Genomic DNA, 18,058 nt, shown 5'->3' with positions numbered 1-18,058 from the left:
TAATAATAATAATAATAATAATAATAATAATAATAATAATAATAATAATAATAAATTTTATTTATATACCACTTTTCCAAAAGATCAAAGCGGTTTACAGCTACCAGTAATTAACTTTCAGTTATTGTAAAATAACCAACCGAGGTAATGTTTCTAGGGCAAATGATACCAATCGTTTCATAAGTAACTTTGCTAATGGATGAAATGTTTTATGTTTTGGTCTATGTGCCATATTGTACACAATTTTGCCTTTTAGTCTATGTTCAAATACTGTACTCTGAAACAATCAGCTAGACTTCTATTGAGATAATTTTTCTAGGGAAAACCATAGTCTTCATTCGTTGAGGATATACGCATTTCTCATTTTGTACTATATTGTTTTATTGGATTTTTATTACAGATATAAAAAAAAATAGAATTCCCTGCTTCTCTGTACAAAGAACACATACAATTCTAATTTCCATTAGCCTTCCTAGTTGTTCACCTTCACTTATTTCATTTTATCATTAATAAACAAAACCAGAAAGCCAGATCTTACCAGGCAATTAATTATAAACATACAATTTTATACTTACTTCCTTTGTCCCCACGGTTTATAGGTTCAGTTTCCAATTATGTGATTAATGGCCATAAAATAATCAGATTTCTGTCTGTGTTTTTGAGTCCACATTTCCTGTATTAATTTGTCTACGTATATAAACAAAATGATGTTTCCAACTGTTAATCTGTTTGTTTGAGCATCATGACAAAAACAAGTACATGATTTTTCACCAGATTTGGAGAGTATGTTTAAAATGTGATCCCTGGTGTCCTCTTTCTTGTTGGCTGGAATGTATACTGATTGTTTCCAATCTGTGGGCCATTATTTTCTTTTCACCTCTGAGAACATTGGCGGCTGGACATCCTTTCCCTTTGAGTCTAGCTGCATCATTAGCCACACACTACTCATAGTTATCCTTTGCTCTACCCCAGTAGCTCACTGAGTGCCATCCAACCTGGAAGTCTTATCTTCTGTCACTATCTATTATTTCATTTTGGATTGCCTCATTGTAAGGTTTTTATGGTAAGAGACATTCAAAAGGGTTCTAGTATGCCTACCTCTGCACAGATTTGGACCATCAAAGATTTGGACCATCCAGCCAGACAACCGCTGGACTATACCTCAGGGTTCAAAAACCCTATTTAAACCCCAAACTTCTGTTTGTTGGTGGATTAGCTTGATGCACAGGCAGAAGCTCTGCCAGATTCCATTCTGCTAGACCCCTCACTCGCTCGCCAAACTCATGCTGCCAGGGAGCAACTGAGATCCTACAGTATGTTCCCAGGAACATCTTCAAGAGGAGCAGAAACCATTAGGCACAGTATTTCCATTAGAAGACCTGATTCTGTTCCACACTAACATCTTTATTTCTCAGTTCTTGTGAGAGTGTATGTAAAGTGTATGTGTGTTACCTCTTAAAATAAAATATAATCTTTGGAGAGTTTGTCTATGTGGTTTTGTTTGTCCCTCACCTCCATAAACACAGAGAAGATCCTGGGGTGTGTAACCCAGCCATATTGAGCTAATAATTCCCCCAGGGGGAATCATATGGTTACACACTTGTCTCACAGGTTCACCCAGTTCCATCACCACAGAAAGGTGGTGCCACTAGTGGAGCTGGGTACTTCTAGTGGTTAGTAATAAATTTCTGTTCCATTTGAACTAGTTTGGAAACCAAGGCACATATATTTTAAAATAATGGTAAATGCATGAGATTTCAAAGAAAGATAACATTGGTCTGGTACAGATGGGCACGTTGTGGCGATATTAGGACTCGATAGGGCTGGGCGTCCAGAGGCGCCCAGCCCTAGTGACATCACAGGTGCGTGCATCCATCCATACAGCGGGCACCGCAGCTGTGCAGCTGTGGCACCGCATACAGACACCTGTCAGCAGAAGCGAGATCATAAGGCTGCAGCCCTTATGACAGCGCAAAAAAGGAGTCACCCAGAGCGGCTCCTTTTTAAGTGCACATCTGTGCAGCCTGCACAGCAAACAGGAGCAGCATTTCACCACCCATGTGTACAGTACTGGGCCATTATTTGGCTTGTTACAACTTTAAAGAAAGCAGCATACATATGCTAATAATAAAAACACAATAAAATACAGCAAACACAGAAACAGTAACATAGTATCCCATAGGATTTCTCCTCATAAGACTCTGAATGCCTTCTTTAAAATATGCATACCACAACCACACTATGGTTCAGATCTGCAGGTCTGGAATTGAAGTGCTTCAACAGAAAACAAGTTGAACCTTTAAAATCTTGGGGAAGGATGTTGTGGGGAGAAGTAGGAAGGACTTGGAAACTTGATTCCAGCATCTAAGATTCCCTGTTGGCTGGCTTCCAGTGACAAAGCCATGCCCATACTGTACAATTATTCAGTGAGCACTGTAATCATTGTAGGATTGCCAGAGTGAAAACTAGAGAGAGCTTCCATACTTTTCATGGTTGTGTAGATGCAGGAAATTCAGCAGGTTACTTGGTTGGATGACAAACAACATTGCTGAAATTCCTTCTTCTACAAATCCATTGAAAGTATGGAAGACCTCTCCAGTTTTCAATTTGGTCAACTTATCTAGTTTTTATTAAATGAAAGCTGATTATGACATTCTGCAATCTATATAAACATTATTTTTTAAACAGGGGTGTACATCCTGGAGGACAGAATGAGAGAATTGCCCCTCCCAATAAAAGTTCTGTCCCCCCAAAATAAAATTTTCCTTCAGTCATGAAATTTCTAGCAACAAGGAGAGACACTGAAAACTGTTTACACCTAGAACTCTTACATCTGCTGTGTTTGCATTCCCTTGGTAACCACCTTTTCCTTTTCTTTGGATGCCTAAGCTGTATTTCAACTGCTTCTATTGCTATATTTCAACTGGCATTTTAAGTTATTGCCATACTAGAAATTTGGAGACTGAAGGAAAAAATTATTGGAGATAGCACAATTCCTATTTAGGAGACCTGTATTTTGTTTGTCTGTCCATCTGTCTATCCCCACCACAAGCTACAGCTATTGCTTGGCAATGTTTTTCAATATTGTTTCTCTTGGTACTGTATTATATCCCATGATGTTTACAGAAATATGCATGAGAGTATATTAGATAGTTTAAGATAAGTACAGTCATCCCTTCCGATTTGCGGGGGTCCATTCTCAACCCCTCTGAATCGGGAATATTGCTAATATTGGAGCCCCATTGATTACAATGGTGGCGCATTCCCACGTGCGGCACTACACACATCCTTTCTGGCTTGCCTCGCGAATCGGGAGAGATGACTGTAGCCTTTTGAGAAGGAAAGAGTGTTTGCAACATTGGAGATATTAGGTGATTTTTTTGAGTTTGAAAGAACGCTTTTGAAAACTGAGGAGTAGGAGGTGGAATTTAGAGGAAGTAGGATCAACTTTGCTTGTTGTTTTGATTAAATGGTAAGGGTGGATTTATATCAGATACACTTATATGGGTGGGAGAGATTGGTAGTTATTTGAGGAACGGTGACATACAGGAAAGTGCTTAACTGAAACCACATGCTTTTATACACTAAGTAATCTGAAGCCGTTTATCTTAATTCCATTATAATAAAGTTATTGCTTCACACTCACAACTTCTCTTGACTGGCTATGCTGGTGGGTAAAAGCCTTTCAGAGACTTTGCAACTGTGGAATTAGCAATTACAGAGCTGTAAGCTTCTAAGTGAGCTAAGGTGTTACATAGGAGCTGGGGCCGTCGGTAGGTTGAAGCTATAGAACCACAAACCTAAGAGGGGAAAGAAATCCTACAGGAACTATGATATACTGGCAGACAGTAGTAGTGAAACTAAAGTGAATAGTACAAACATAAAAGCATAATTCAAAGACATAGCTGTATTACTCTGGAAAATCAGTACAGTATGCACCTTCGAGATGAACTGAAAGAAAGAAACTGGAAGCATGGACTTTTGTAGACTTGAGTCTACTTCCTCAGATGCAAATATGCAAATCCCTTTTAATAAAAGCATATATAAAACCCCATCCCTTCCCTGCTTCTGCAAGCATGCTGCCACCATCTCTGCTGTTGAGCTGTGGTGTTAGGGTGCAGCGATTCAGAGGATTCATATGCAATGATTCTCATGATACAGACTACAAAGGTTTCTTTCATTCTATCACACTTTGAATTCTGATGTAGGCTATGGATGTACAAATGAACAAATAAGCAACCATGCTTGGGGCTGTCAGTAGCACAAAGTGGGAGCCTCTAACTGGTTGTAAATGCTGACCAGTGATTTCAAACAGGACTTTTCAATGCACATTGAGCTGTTGTATAAGTTTACTCAGTGCTCCACCAGCTTTTAAGAACCTTGCTTGTTAAATCTGCCTTTAACTGTTATCCAGAATAGGGGATTTCTGCAAGTACCTGCTTGTGTTATAAACAAAACTTCTACACAACAATTTAAGGTACAAGAGTTAATTCCTGTTTCAATTTGGCAACCTTAATCTGGAATATCCCACTTTCCCCCTAATCCTTCAAGTATCACAAAGATACTTTGGATCAGATTTTTTAAATCAAGTATAGTCGTTGGTGAAAAACACAATAGAGTGCTTAATTTTTCTTGTTGTTGCTGTTGTTAACTGCCCTCCAGTCAAGCCCAACCTATGGTGACCCCATGGATGAGACATCTGCAAGACCCCTGTCCTCCATTGTTCTGCTTAGTCCTGCAAATTCATACTTGTGGCTTCCTTAATTGAGTCTATTAAGCTGCTCAGTTAGCCAAGAGCAACATTCAGTGGTTTGCAATATTCTTATTCGATAAGTCATTTCTTCTTTGAAATACTAAATTAATATGTCTGCACTTGATAATAAGGTAGTGAATCCTAATTTCCTATGACCTTCTAGCTTGTGGTCTTCCTCTTTTTGATGAACAACCCAGAATAACAAGACCAGATACAAGGCTGGTGTTAAATAAGAGTCATTTTATTGACTTGTTTACAATGTGATATTCCTGGAAGAAGCAATAGGGGGAGCAATCTGATGTGGGTTCAGCTTCAGCCAGTAGTCATTCACTGACCACCTCCACAGCCTTCCCATGGGTGACACTTGACCTTGGTGGTGCAATCCATTAACTGGGCTGCTCCCCGACCGGCCTTCTTGTGGAAAGCAAATCTGAATGCTCCCACCCAAGACAGTTTACACGTGAGAGAAAGTCCCCAGACCAACCTCAAGGGCATAGTCTTTCCCTGCCCCCAGCCCTTCGGACCCTAGCGAGGCAGTTCCAGAGGAACTACACCCAAAGGAGACCATGTGGAAGGGTGCACCAATTTTATAATCCCTTTGGCCTCACCTATCATCTGATGTCACAGTGCCCTGCATCGGCTGCAAGGGCTTCTGGTCTCCCTTCCTGGAGGCCATCAAAGTGGTTCCTTTGCCCACAGCGCTGGGAGCCATGCAGGTTCAGGACATCATTCTACTTCCCTTTATCTTTCCTAGCATTATGTCTTTTCCAATGAATCGTGCCTTATGTGACCAAAGTACGACAGCCTCAGTCTGCTCATCTTGGCTTCCAGAGAGATTTCAGGCTTGATTTGCTCAAAGACCCATTTGTTTGTCTATTTAGCTGTCCACAGTATTCTTGGCACTTTTCTCCAGCACCACATATCAGATTAATTGATTTTCTTCCTATCTGCTTTCTTCACTGTCCAGCTCTCACATCCATACATGGTAAAAGGGAATGCAATAGCTTAAACAATTCTAACTTTAGTGCTCAGTTGCATATATTTACGCTTTAGGATCTTTTCTAATTCTTTCATTGCTGCCTTTGCCATCCCTAGTCTTCTTCTGATTTCTTGGCTGCAGTCTCCATTCTAATCAATGTTTCATCCAAGGTATGGGAACTCTTTTACTACTTCAATATCCTCATTGTCTAGGTTCAATGTGAATAGGACACCTCAAAACTGACTTTCCTCCTCCAAGTACAGTGGACCTTTGTTATATACTGGGGTGTGGTTCCAAGATCCCTTGTGGATAACAAAATCCGTGGATGCTCAAGTCCCATTAAATATAACGACACAGCAAAATGGTGTCCCTTATAAAAATTGGAAAATCAAGGTTTGATATTTGAAATTTATACTTTTTTTGAACATTTTCAAACCGTGTATGCTTTAATCCATGTATAAGAAATCCGTGTATAGGAAGGGCCGACTGTACATGCATCTTCTGTCAGGCAAATATATGTCCCCAAACCAACCCAGATACACCTGACTTGAAAAAGTGGAGTTGCAAGGGGAAATAAGCTCTCTTCTTTCTTTCGTAGTTCTTCTCTTTTTCAAGGTACCCTCCTCCAAATTTGATTTGCTCAGGAATAGAGGCTACCAGAGGTTCATTACATGGAGTTAAATTGTAAGAGGCTGGAAATAAGACTTTTGATACGTTGAAGAGAGCTGCTGAGAAGACTGTCTGAAATGTATGCGGCTTTGCAAAAGGTAATCGATGTAACATCATTGTTTCCTAGCGCTTTTAAAAATCCCCCCCTGCACACTATACACAGCTGGTTCCGTGACTTTGCCACTTCACCTCAACACCAATTTGCTTCACTGCAGCTGTGTTTTGGTGAAGGCCTGCTCCTCACTCCTAGTTGCTTAGTGACTGGCTAGCTCTCTCTGCAGACATAGCTTCCTCTTGTCTGACATTTCTTAATGAGTTATACATCTGTGTTGTGTATCTATTAAGTTGCTCAGTTAGCCAAGAGCAATATTTACTATTTTGCAATATTCTTATTAGATAAGTCATTTTTCTTTGAAGTACTGAATTAATAGGTCTGCACTTGAGCATAAGGAACTGAATTCTAACTACTCATAACCCAAATAAACTTAATGATACCTTTTGTCAAGCATCCCTTCCTGCTTGATATTTGTGTGAAAGATGTGTGTGAACATCAATTTGGGTAACCAAAAGGGTAATTTTAAACTTAAGCTTTTCCACTTCCACTTATGATTCTTTTGCAGCAAGAAATAAAATGTTATACCTTAGTACTTTCATGGCAGATTTCGCATTGCCATGAGAAATTCTTGAGGTAGAACATTTCCTCTCATTATGACCTTTTTCAACTCAAAATGTACATGAAAAGCTGTACAATATAGAGAAATGCATGGGAATTATGTGTAAATAGTCATGTCATACTTGAGGATCTCCTACCAGCCATCAACTTTTTAAAAACGTGGAAATGCTTTCTCTGCTGCAAACTCACAATGTTCAGAGCGACCTTGAGTGGGAGAGCTCACAGTTCAATGAAACTGGTACTTGAGCTTCTTTCAATGCACACGCTTTTTATCATTCTTTTTATAAAGAATGGCATTAGTCACTTCCCTTACTCACTCACTCAGCCAGTCCTCCACTGGCCTGTTTAATTAACCAGGAGAGGCAAGAGTCTGGTACACATGCGGTGGCTCTCGTCTCTCCAAGGATCCTGCCCACATCCTCAGGCTGCACAAACTGAACAGTATCCATCAATACTGGAGCCAAGGTTACATCCATCAGGACTGTATCAACTCTGGCATTTAAGTCAGAGTGAATCCAATCAAAAATGGTGGGCAAATAGTGGGCAAATAGTTAAACCTTTTCCTCTGGATCAGATTGTAACAGATCCTTGATCATTTGAAACAACTCTACTAAATGGTTCTATGCAGTTATAATGTGGGGGCTTTTTCATCAAAAAAGGGGGGGTTAATTATTAAAAGGGGGGTCCTAGGCACTGATGTCACCTGGTGTGAAGGGAGCGGCGATCAAAGTGTCGGGCCACACCCCTGCACCTCCACCCCCCTGCACTCCCTAGTGATGCCACTGGTCCTAGGGGGCTGTGAGAGAAGTGTAGACTTCCAAGGTCCAGTGGGTGAATAAATGCAGCCCTCAGAACTGGGGTAGTTACTCGCCATGCTAAGTAAACATGGATGGAAGATCTGTGTTTTCTTCAGCCACTTCTGTTTATGGTCATTCATAGCATACCACTCGTGAACAATGAACTTCATCACACATGATTTTTAAACAGTGGTTAGAGCTGGAAAAAAGCAACTTTGGTGATACTTATTGCACAATGACACTTCCAACCTATACCTGCTATGTCTCTGAGGCATGGTTAGGACGTCCCTTTTCACTGACAGGGGAAACCTGACCATGAACTCTCAATCATGCTTGTCCCCAAGTGCGAAATGTTATTGCCGGGGCAGTTGCAACCCATCAATGGGCTTACAATCATGCTAGTCCCCAAGTGCAAAATATCACTGCAAGGGCAGGTGCAATATTGGCAATCATGTGGTGTCTGTGTCTCCTCCTCTCCACCTTCTCCCCTGTTTTTCCCAAGCAGGCTGGTTGCCTTTATTTTTCCTCCTATTTATTTTCCTCTCTCCCCCCCCCCCCAAAAAAAACTCTTAAATCACAGTAGAAAAGCTGAATGTGTGTGAAAAATATAAAATAAAGTAAAATAGCCCAAAAGGCATGCTGGGTAGAGCATAGGGCAGGGAGATGGGGTTAAGGGGGAGTCAGGAAGACAGCAGGTTGGCAGATGTAGCCACAGTAGTATTATTGAGATGATGTGTGATAATGGCTGTTTACTAACAGGTATAATTCTGTTTTCTTTAACAAGCGTGATTGCAGTGAGGACAGGGCTCACGCAGTAATCTCTAATATCTCCCTGACTTACCAAGACATCCAAACTGGATTTTTGACTCTGAAATACAACTTGATGTTGAAATTGCTGCAATACTTCTACAAGCTATGATTCTCAAAGAAATGGCAGATTCCGTAACATGATTTTTCTCTTCCATTTTCTCTGCAAGATATTTTCTTTGATTCATTGCCTGATTTTTCTGGTGGGAATTCTTCATTCATTCAATACGTACTTTTGCACCACCCGACCCATTAATCCTTTTGCTTAGACGGAGAAAGAATGCTGGATCTGCTATTTTGCTACACTGAAGAAGCATAGGGAAATCTTCGCAAACTTGCCAGGAAAAAAGGTTTTTTTTTTTTTTTTAAAAAGAGCTTGCAAAGTCCTGAAAGTGTGTGTGTGTGTGTGTGTGTGTGTGTGAGAGAGAGAGAGAGAGAGAGAGAGAGAGAGAGAGAGAATGCATGATTTTTAATGTGCACTGAGAAGACTGATCTCTTTTTTAAAAAAGAATTACCTCATCAAACTATCTATACAGGGAAATGGCCAAATTAAAAAGTAAATTTTAAAAAATAATGAGATTAGTAATTAATCCCAAAGTAAAGATCAGCTTTTCTGATTGCTTTTTTTTAAAAAATATAAAAGAACATTCATCTTCATAATGCATAGCATTTTAAATTATAATAACATCCATTCTAGATCAGGACAGATACCTCTCTAGCTGAGCATCTTGTTCCAGAGGCCTCCAGAAAACTCATAATCCGGGCATTAAAGAAACAACTCTGCCTGTTGCTTGCCCTCAGCATCTAGTCTTCAGATGTTTATTGGCTTTCTGAACAATCTTCATTTAGCTGTCACACTTATTAAGGTAAAGCAGGATGGATGTTTATTTATTTTCCAACAAAGCAGATATATTTCAAGACTATAATATCTGAAATGAGCATTTTTTTTCCTATGAAACAGCAGTGATAGTTTAAGACAAATTATATTAGAAGATGAAAACATGGACCTCTGTAACACGATCTATATCACAGTAACTACAGATATCTTCTACTACACATGGATTTCTACAGTGAGTCCTTTCCATCCTCTTTGACTGGTTTTTTTTAAAACAGATTCAGTGTCTTAAGGGAATAGTAATAATTACTGGCTGTACCAAATTCCTTACAAGAAACTAATTAGCCTGAGAACAGGAACTGTCATTATTGATCTTTTAAAGCCTTTGTAGCTGAAGAATGAGGCAAAAATGCTTTAAAAATAAATAATCCACTTGACAGACATCTCTCAGCTTTTCCAAATAAGTTTTATACAGCCAAGGGGTTATGATCACTGATACTGTCACTGTTACCACCAGCGTACAGGGCTGCTGTACCTGCAAAATCCTTCCACTGCTCCATACAAAAGGAGAACAAATCATTCATCAGCAAGGAGGTGAATCTTGGAGGCCTTAGTACTGCTTGCATCTCCAGCCCACCTAAAAGTCATCCTGAAGGGGCCTAATTTTCACCCAATTTCTAGTACTACACCACCACTAAAGTCCTACTCTGGGATCATATCAGCCACTGCTAAGCCAGAGAAGCCACTATCCAGTATATTGAGGAAAAGATAATATAATTCTGTGGGAAACCCATTGTGCTACATGCTAATGGTGTCAGAGCTTGCAAGGTTCCAAAACAACCAACGAGCAAGGTATGTGTATTTGTGCATGTCTATAGACTACAGCTTTATAAAAGGTATGTGGGATACGGAAGTATTGCTCCCTACCCATTCCCAAGAACACCATGCTAAGCTTCCTGACTCTGCAATGGGTCACTGCTATGACTAAGAAATGTCTGGTCAAAAAAATCAACTGTAAATTTACAGCGCTTTATAAATAAAGGATAATAATAATAATAATAATAACAACAACAACAACAACAACTGAGCAATTGGATATGAGTCAAACTATGACAGAGCATTTTAAAGCATTTAAGAGAAAAAGAATCAACAATAAATATAATAAATAACTGAAACAACCACGTTAAAAATATAATTGCACATTTTATTTCTATACTGACTCTTCCAGAAAGGATTCAGGGTAACATACATAATCCTCCTCTTAATCCTCACGACAGGTAGGGTAGACGTGGTGTGTGACTGGCCCAGTGTTACCTAGTGTGTTTCATAACAGAATGAGAATTTAAATGTGTCTCTCCATGCTCCTAATCCAACACTCTCTACCCACTAGGCAAGCAGTAGTCTTTGTCACTGATGTAATGACTGTTCACGATCCTCTTTAGAGATTATTACACATAATCCTCATTGCTGGTGGGAAAAGCTTTACTAAGCTCATAGGATAGCTCTGCAATGGTCAGAGGCAAGAGAGCAACCAATCCTTCCTACTGCCCTTGTTAACAAAATGACACTTATTGAATAAGAAAGGTAAATTGAGACAGCCACTCATATTTAAAAATATTTTACAGTATTGGATTGCAGTTAAACAGCCAGACAACTAACCTAAGCCAGTGTTAATATAGGGGTGGGGGATACACATCCCCTCATTGGCTAGAAAAAAAGATGGTCTGGGGGAACTGGGGACCACAAAACCAACTTTGGGGTCCACATAGTATTCCATGTCCACACTTTGCCCAGTCCTGTTTTAGATACTCAAAATTTCTTTGTCAAACTTACTTCAGAGGACAAAAAAATATTCAGATACTGAAAAATCTTTCTTAAATTGTTATCTTCCACATGCTATTTCTTAGCTTCATTATTTTGCTGTCCCTATATAAAATTATGTCCTCCATCATCAAACTTTTGTTTAACAAATTAATGACTACCCATCTTGTTTCTTGATCTTTCTGTTCCTTCCAAGTTGCTTTGAGTTTATTTTACAAAGAAATGTAGACTGTAATTTTTAAATATATACAGTTCTAGCAACAGGAATAGCACTCTAACAGATGTAATCATTTCACATAGAAAATACATCCAAGAGGAGGGAAAACCAAGATAATCTTTGTAAACTTTTGTTTGATGATCCATATATGATTTATAAAGTTCAAATTCAAATAAAGGCAGCTGAACCTTCATTTCCTACATGTTCACATTTCAAGACTATGCATTTCAAGTGATATTTATAACAACAAATCACGAGCTATGGAACAATATAAAAGCGATACTGAGATCACTTATTATCTAATGCAGAATTGGTTGACCCAAGCTTGGATCATAGAAAAAGTGGCAATATTAATGTACCTGGGATGCATTTTTTTGGATATGGTAGGAGCTCCTTCAATTTGCAACTTCTACAAAATGTGTGGGAGTAAACTCCTGGGGGAGACTGTAGGATCCAAAGAGGTGGGCAACCTGCAGATGGTAGGCTCCAAAAAGAATGTTCCAGGTAGAATTACAGAATCATAGAGTTGAAAGAGCCACAAGAGCCATCCACCAACCCCCTGCCATGCAGGAAGACACCATCAAAGCACTCCCAACAGATGCTCATCCGGCCTATGTTTAAAAACCTCCAAAGAAAGAGACTCCACCACCACACTCTGAGGCAGCATATTCAACTGTTGAACAACTCTTAGTGTCAGAATGTTTTTTCTAATGTTTAGATGGAATCTCTTTTCCTGTAGTTTGAATCTACAGGGTCAAGTAGGGACAGAGCTGACTTGTGATCTCCCTATTGCTTTCAAAAAAGGTCTGCCAAACTTCCCCCACCACACTTCATGTCCTGGCTTCAGTGAACCTGCAGGACAGCATTCTCCACACCCCCAGATACTCATTGTTAGATTTAAGGACACAGTATGAATGCATGCTTGAAATTTAATCTTGTCTGTTCATATTTTGAACTTTTATTTTTATCAGAACATACACTGTGATTTTGAATTAGTTACATAATCGTGTGTGCAAAGCCCCACATTTTCCATTATTATTTGTTACTTCATACTTATGTGTTCACATCCTTTTCTGTTCACTTTGTACATAATATAAATCTACCCAATATATTTGTAAGATGCAAAAATACTAAAATTTTAATTTAATTTTTTAACTTGACTATAATACATACATATTATGCAAACATTACATTATGCTCAAAACGGTGCTGAATAATATCATGGAAAGTATTATTAGAAGTTAACTGCCAAAGCAGAGAACTTTTCCTTGTCTGAAAGAATGAATAGAACACACACATTTATGTTAAGCTCTGCCAAATTCTTCTTTCAACATTTTGATGGTAAGTGCTCTTTTCTGTGTGCCTTCTTTGCAAGTGAAATGAAAAGAAATTGTTCTGCTTGAAAACTGGATTGTACAATGAATGTCTCCTAATTATTTAGATACAGACTACAGGAGTGGGAAACCATGGCCCTCCAGATATTGCTGGAGTACAGTTCTCATCAGTCCTAGCTAGGGTAGCCAATAGTTGCAGTTCAAGAGCATCTGGAGGACTACCTATTGTACCCACCACAACAGACATCAGTGCTTGAGAATAGATTTCACTGAACTCAGTGAGCCTTACTTGTGAGGGACACGTACAGGATTATGCTATAAATTAGTTATGCTTTAATTCTATCAAAATCAGTGAGGCTTAAATTAGACATCACTGCCATGTCTCATCAGACTTTGTCTGATCTTGTAAGCTAAGCAGGGTCAGCCTGGTTAGTACTTGGATAGAAGATCACTAACAAATACCAGGAGCGGTTAGGATATATTTCAGAGGAAGGAACTGGCAATACCACCTCTGAGTATTCCTTGCCTTAAAAAACCCTAGGAAATTCATGGGGTTGCCTAAGTCAACAGGCAACTTGAAGGTGTGCACATGCACACACAGGACTCCTGAGACATGATATACACCATGTAGTGTACATGATTAAAATACTCCTCATTCCTGTCGGATAGCATGTGATAGGGACACATATGCAGTGGAGTTTCATTATCCGCAACCTGGCCATCTGCAAATTTAAGCGCCTGCATACAGCAAGCCCCATTGTCCCCAATGGTGGTTTGTGTGCATGGCCACATTAGCAGCCATATTAGAAGTCACACTGCCATTAGGGACAACAGGCCTTGAGGTCCAGTATTTTTTGTATCTGCAGCGGGGTCCAGAATAGATCCCCCACAGATACCAAGCTCCAACTGTATGAATTTACAGGATCTAAGCAGAGCAATGGAGGACAGGGAATCTTGAAGGTGTCTCATCCACAGGGTTGCCATGAGCCGGAGTCAAGTACAGGGCAGTTAACAGCAACATCAGAAATTCCTACAAATGACCATTATTGCACATGTAGCCATCCATCGGTTTTGCATGCACTTGGATGGCTGCACATTTTCAGCAGAGGAAGAATGAATGGATGCAAATTTACAAAGGAAAATGAAGATGGAAATTTACAAAGGAAAACTAAGACAATAGTAATTGCAAATATGGAAAAGCACACAGCAATACACAGCCTACATGGAACCTAATTCCAAGTCTCATTTATCTGAATGTGACTAAAGCATGACTAATGTAGTCCAGATCCAACTCCTTATCAATAAAATGCAGAGAAAAGGTTAATTTTCTTGTGTGTGTTTGTGTCACATAAATATTTAATTGCATAATTTCTGCCATCCCTTTGAATCTACACACACACACACACACAGAAAGAGAGAGAGAGAGAGAAATCTTGGACAAAATGAAACTAACAAACAAGGTATTGACACAGAACTAATATCATTTATGCTGCTAAAGTAACTATAAGTGTAGATATTCAGTAAAGAATTTGCTTTAGTAGTCTAAGAAACTGATAACCACAGGCTATCAAAATAAAATTGCTGAAAAGAGTAAGCTAAGCATCCACATCTACACAAAACTACAGACCTTTGAGGAGGATGGTGAGGTTAATTCTTGAAAGTGGTTTCCCCCCACAGTTTGAACCAGGACATGCAAGAAGTAACTGGTACAATTTTGCTTAGGTTCAAATTTTATTTAGGTGAAAGCAAATGTCTTTTTAATGTGCGTAGGTGAAAGCAGATGTTTTTAAATGTGGGACTACCCCAACCACATATATAGCAAGGAAAGGGGGCGAAAATTTAAGTACAGATGGGGGTGGAGATGATAATACTAATGGGAAGCTGCTTTATAGTGTCAAACCAGTGGTTCATCTACCACAGCCTCCTCAACACTGACTGACAGCAGCTCTCCAGGGTTTCAGCTTTTGCATGCAAAGCAAAATCGAAGTATGGGCTTTCAAGTTGCGCCTTGACTTAAAGCAACCCCATTAATTTCATAGATTTTTCTGAGGTGTATTATTGTTCCAAGATCTTTTTCCCTGACCCCCAAGGAGAACTGCCCCCTGAGGAGAACTTGCTGTTGGGAGAGGAAGAAGTGTATGGTAAATGGTCAGCACCCCTTGCCTAGTCTTCAACTTTAATTTTAATTATTCAACCGTCCAACACACCAATCCCTGTTATTAATCCTGTTACCAGTTCTACAATGCATTTAATTATATGATGATTAGTTGCCAAAATTACATATCATTTGGCTTATTCATTATGCCTTCATGTGTACAGAGACTGCCAAAAAAAAAATCCATCCATTGTATCCACTGTCTGGAAGCAGGCATCATTCTGTAGTAGAGAAAGTGACATGTAGGCAGCATGATCAAAGACATTTATCCTCTTAGTATAGAGAGGTTTTTTTTTTAAATTTGAAAACTACTATGCTTTAGTTGTTGTCCACATTCAAATACTATTAAAGTACATCTGTGCAGGAAACATACAGTTCACAAAATAAGAAAATAATTTAAAACATCGATTAAATCATCTTTAAACAGTGATTTAAAATCAATCTACCCTGAGCTTTACAAAGAGCAAGGGACACATGTGTGTGTATGTGCCTTCAGGTCACCTGTCAACTTATGGAGACCCCATGACTTTCATAGGGCTTTCTTCAGCAAGGGATACTCAGAAGTAGTTTTTCCAGCTCCTTCCTCTGGAAATATAGCCTAACAGCAACTGGTATTTACTGGCAGTCTCCTCTCCAAGTACTAAGAAGGGCTGACCCTGTTTAGCTTCCAAGATCAGACAGGATCAGGTGCCTTTAGGGTATATGGAAACAACAGCAAACAGTGAGGAACAAACAAAAGGCAAATGGGAAGCAATGGTGCAAACTGTACCTTGAGAGTCTGAAAATCAGTAACTCTCCTCACCCTGACCGCCAGAAAGGAATAGGTGTGATGTTGCCATCTTTTCTCTGTCCCAGGCAGACACTTTCTAATGTGAATAAAGCATTGCATTCCCATTGAAACTGAGAAACAGAATTGCTGCTGACTTTCCACATGACTGGACCATGCCGCCTGCTTTCTGCATGCACATCCTAATATGCTCTCTCCACCAGTGCCATTAGCACTGCCCATCTCTCTTTTTCTCTCTTCTGGAGTGAGCAAAGTGAAAACCTATACGAAATTAGTGAGAAATCAGCAAAGGGAAATTTGGGATGACAGGCTGGTCAAGTCATCCACGCAGTAGGCATTCCCAAAGACTTAGGGAAGTGCCTAAGGCCCTGGGTGAGCCCTATATTATACAAATACTGTACAAACTTAGGGAATATCAGGGCCCTCCCCTGCCCTCCACTTCCAGGGCATTGCTTTTCTGCAAAAAGTGTGTGCCTCTGCACACACTGCTAACCAGCAAGTCTCTCAGTGTGGACTTCTTTCTCCTAAGAGATGAAAATTCCCAAAGTGCTCTGGGAAGGAAAAGGTATGTCTTAAGAAGAAGTGTTGCACGCACAGCAAGCAGGCAAATTGTACCTGGGACCATCTGGGAAGTTTAATAAGCCTCTACCTCATTCTGAAAAGACCCCAGCAGGACCAAATTCACACCCTTAGACATCAGAAGAAGACTAGGAGTGGGAAGGGCAGCCATGAAAGAGCTAAAAAAGATTCTAAAGAGTAAAGAAATACACCTGAGCGCTAAAATTAGAATTGTCCAAGCCATTTTGTTCCCCATCACCATGTATGGATACAAGAGCTGGACAGTGAAGAAAGCGGATTGGAAGAAGATCAATTCATTTGAGATGCGGGGCTGGAGGAGAGCACTGATGATACTGTGGACAGCCAAAAAGACAAACAAATGGGTCCTTGAACAGACCAACCCTGAAATCTCCCTGCAAGCTTAGACGAACAAACTGAAGCTATTATACTTTGGCCACATCATGAGAAGGCATGACTCATTAGAAAAGATAATAAAGCTAGGAAAGGTGGAGGAAAGTAGAAAGAGAGGACGAGAGCACATCAGATGGATAGACTCAATAAGGGAGCTCACAGGACTGAGTTTTCAGGACCTGAGCAGAGCAGTGGAGGGCATGTGTTGGAGATGTCTCATCCACAGAGTCCCCATGGGTCAGGGTCAAGGTGGCCAGCTGTCCAAACTGCAAAGGAGGACAAGGCACTGCAGAATGTACGAAAAGCTAAAAAACACTCATATCAATATAAATCCATGCTTCTTTGTCATGCTCCAAAGGGAGGACCATTTGGGAATTTCTACTGGCCAGAAGGTTGAAATGAAGGACATGTCCTGTGAAAGGAGGACATCCGGTCACCCTTGGAGAGCAGTTAACATGGCTGGGAGGACCAAAGAAAGAGTGGTCTATTAGGGGCCCAACTTCTCCCAACCCAGTTTGGAGACTCGAAAAGCCCATTCAGGTCTTGCTGTCCCCCGAGAGAGTCAGGAAGAGGAGACTCTTCTCAAAGGAAGGGGAGAGGAGGGAGGATTGTCTAAAGACCCCCCCCCAAAAAAAAGTTTTGGTCATGTGTTCATTTGGGGAGAGGAGTGGGAAGAGGGTCCCCCCACACACCCCACTTTCTATGGGCTCAGCAGTTATCCTCAGAGCAGGGGGGGCAGACCTTCTCTTTTTTCCTCCATTTCAACCCCCCCTTTTTTTTTGTCCAGGAGGAATGTCCAAATGTCTTCCATTCCCAGCAGGACTAGTGAAACATGAATTTATACTGGCTAACCATACTTGCCCATAGGGAAGCCATATTAGCCCATAGAAAAACCATACTTGCTCATGGGCAAACCACATAGTTGCCCATGAAGAAACAATGCTTGCCCACAGAAAAACCATACTTGCCCATAGAGAAACCATACTTACCCACAGAAAAACAACACATGCCCATAGAGAAACCATACTTGCCTATGCAAAAACCACACTTGCCTGTGGAGAAACCACATTTGCCCAGAGGGAAACCACACTTACCTAAGGAAAACTACACTTGCCTATGGAGAAACCACACTTGCCCATAGGGAAACCATACTTGCCTATGCAGAAACCACACATGCCCATTGAGAAATCATACTTGCCCATAGGGAAACCACACTTGCCCATAGGGAAACCACACTTGCCTAAGGAAAACCATACTTGCCC

The 18,058-nt window shown here is 40.2% G+C and overlaps 1 protein-coding gene across 2 annotated transcripts in view; it reads right to left on the bottom strand.

Annotated features, from left to right (window-relative positions):
* Positions 1-18,058, bottom strand: part of SORCS2 (sortilin related VPS10 domain containing receptor 2) — a 175,954-nt gene that overhangs the window by 157,001 nt on the left and 895 nt on the right. The gene's annotated exons all lie outside the window — the stretch shown is intronic.

Source organism: Sceloporus undulatus, chromosome 4 (assembly GCF_019175285.1).
Source record: "Sceloporus undulatus isolate JIND9_A2432 ecotype Alabama chromosome 4, SceUnd_v1.1, whole genome shotgun sequence".
Classification (NCBI taxonomy): Eukaryota; Metazoa; Chordata; class Lepidosauria; order Squamata; family Phrynosomatidae; genus Sceloporus; species Sceloporus undulatus.
This window is presented reverse-complemented; position numbering and strand designations above follow the sequence as displayed.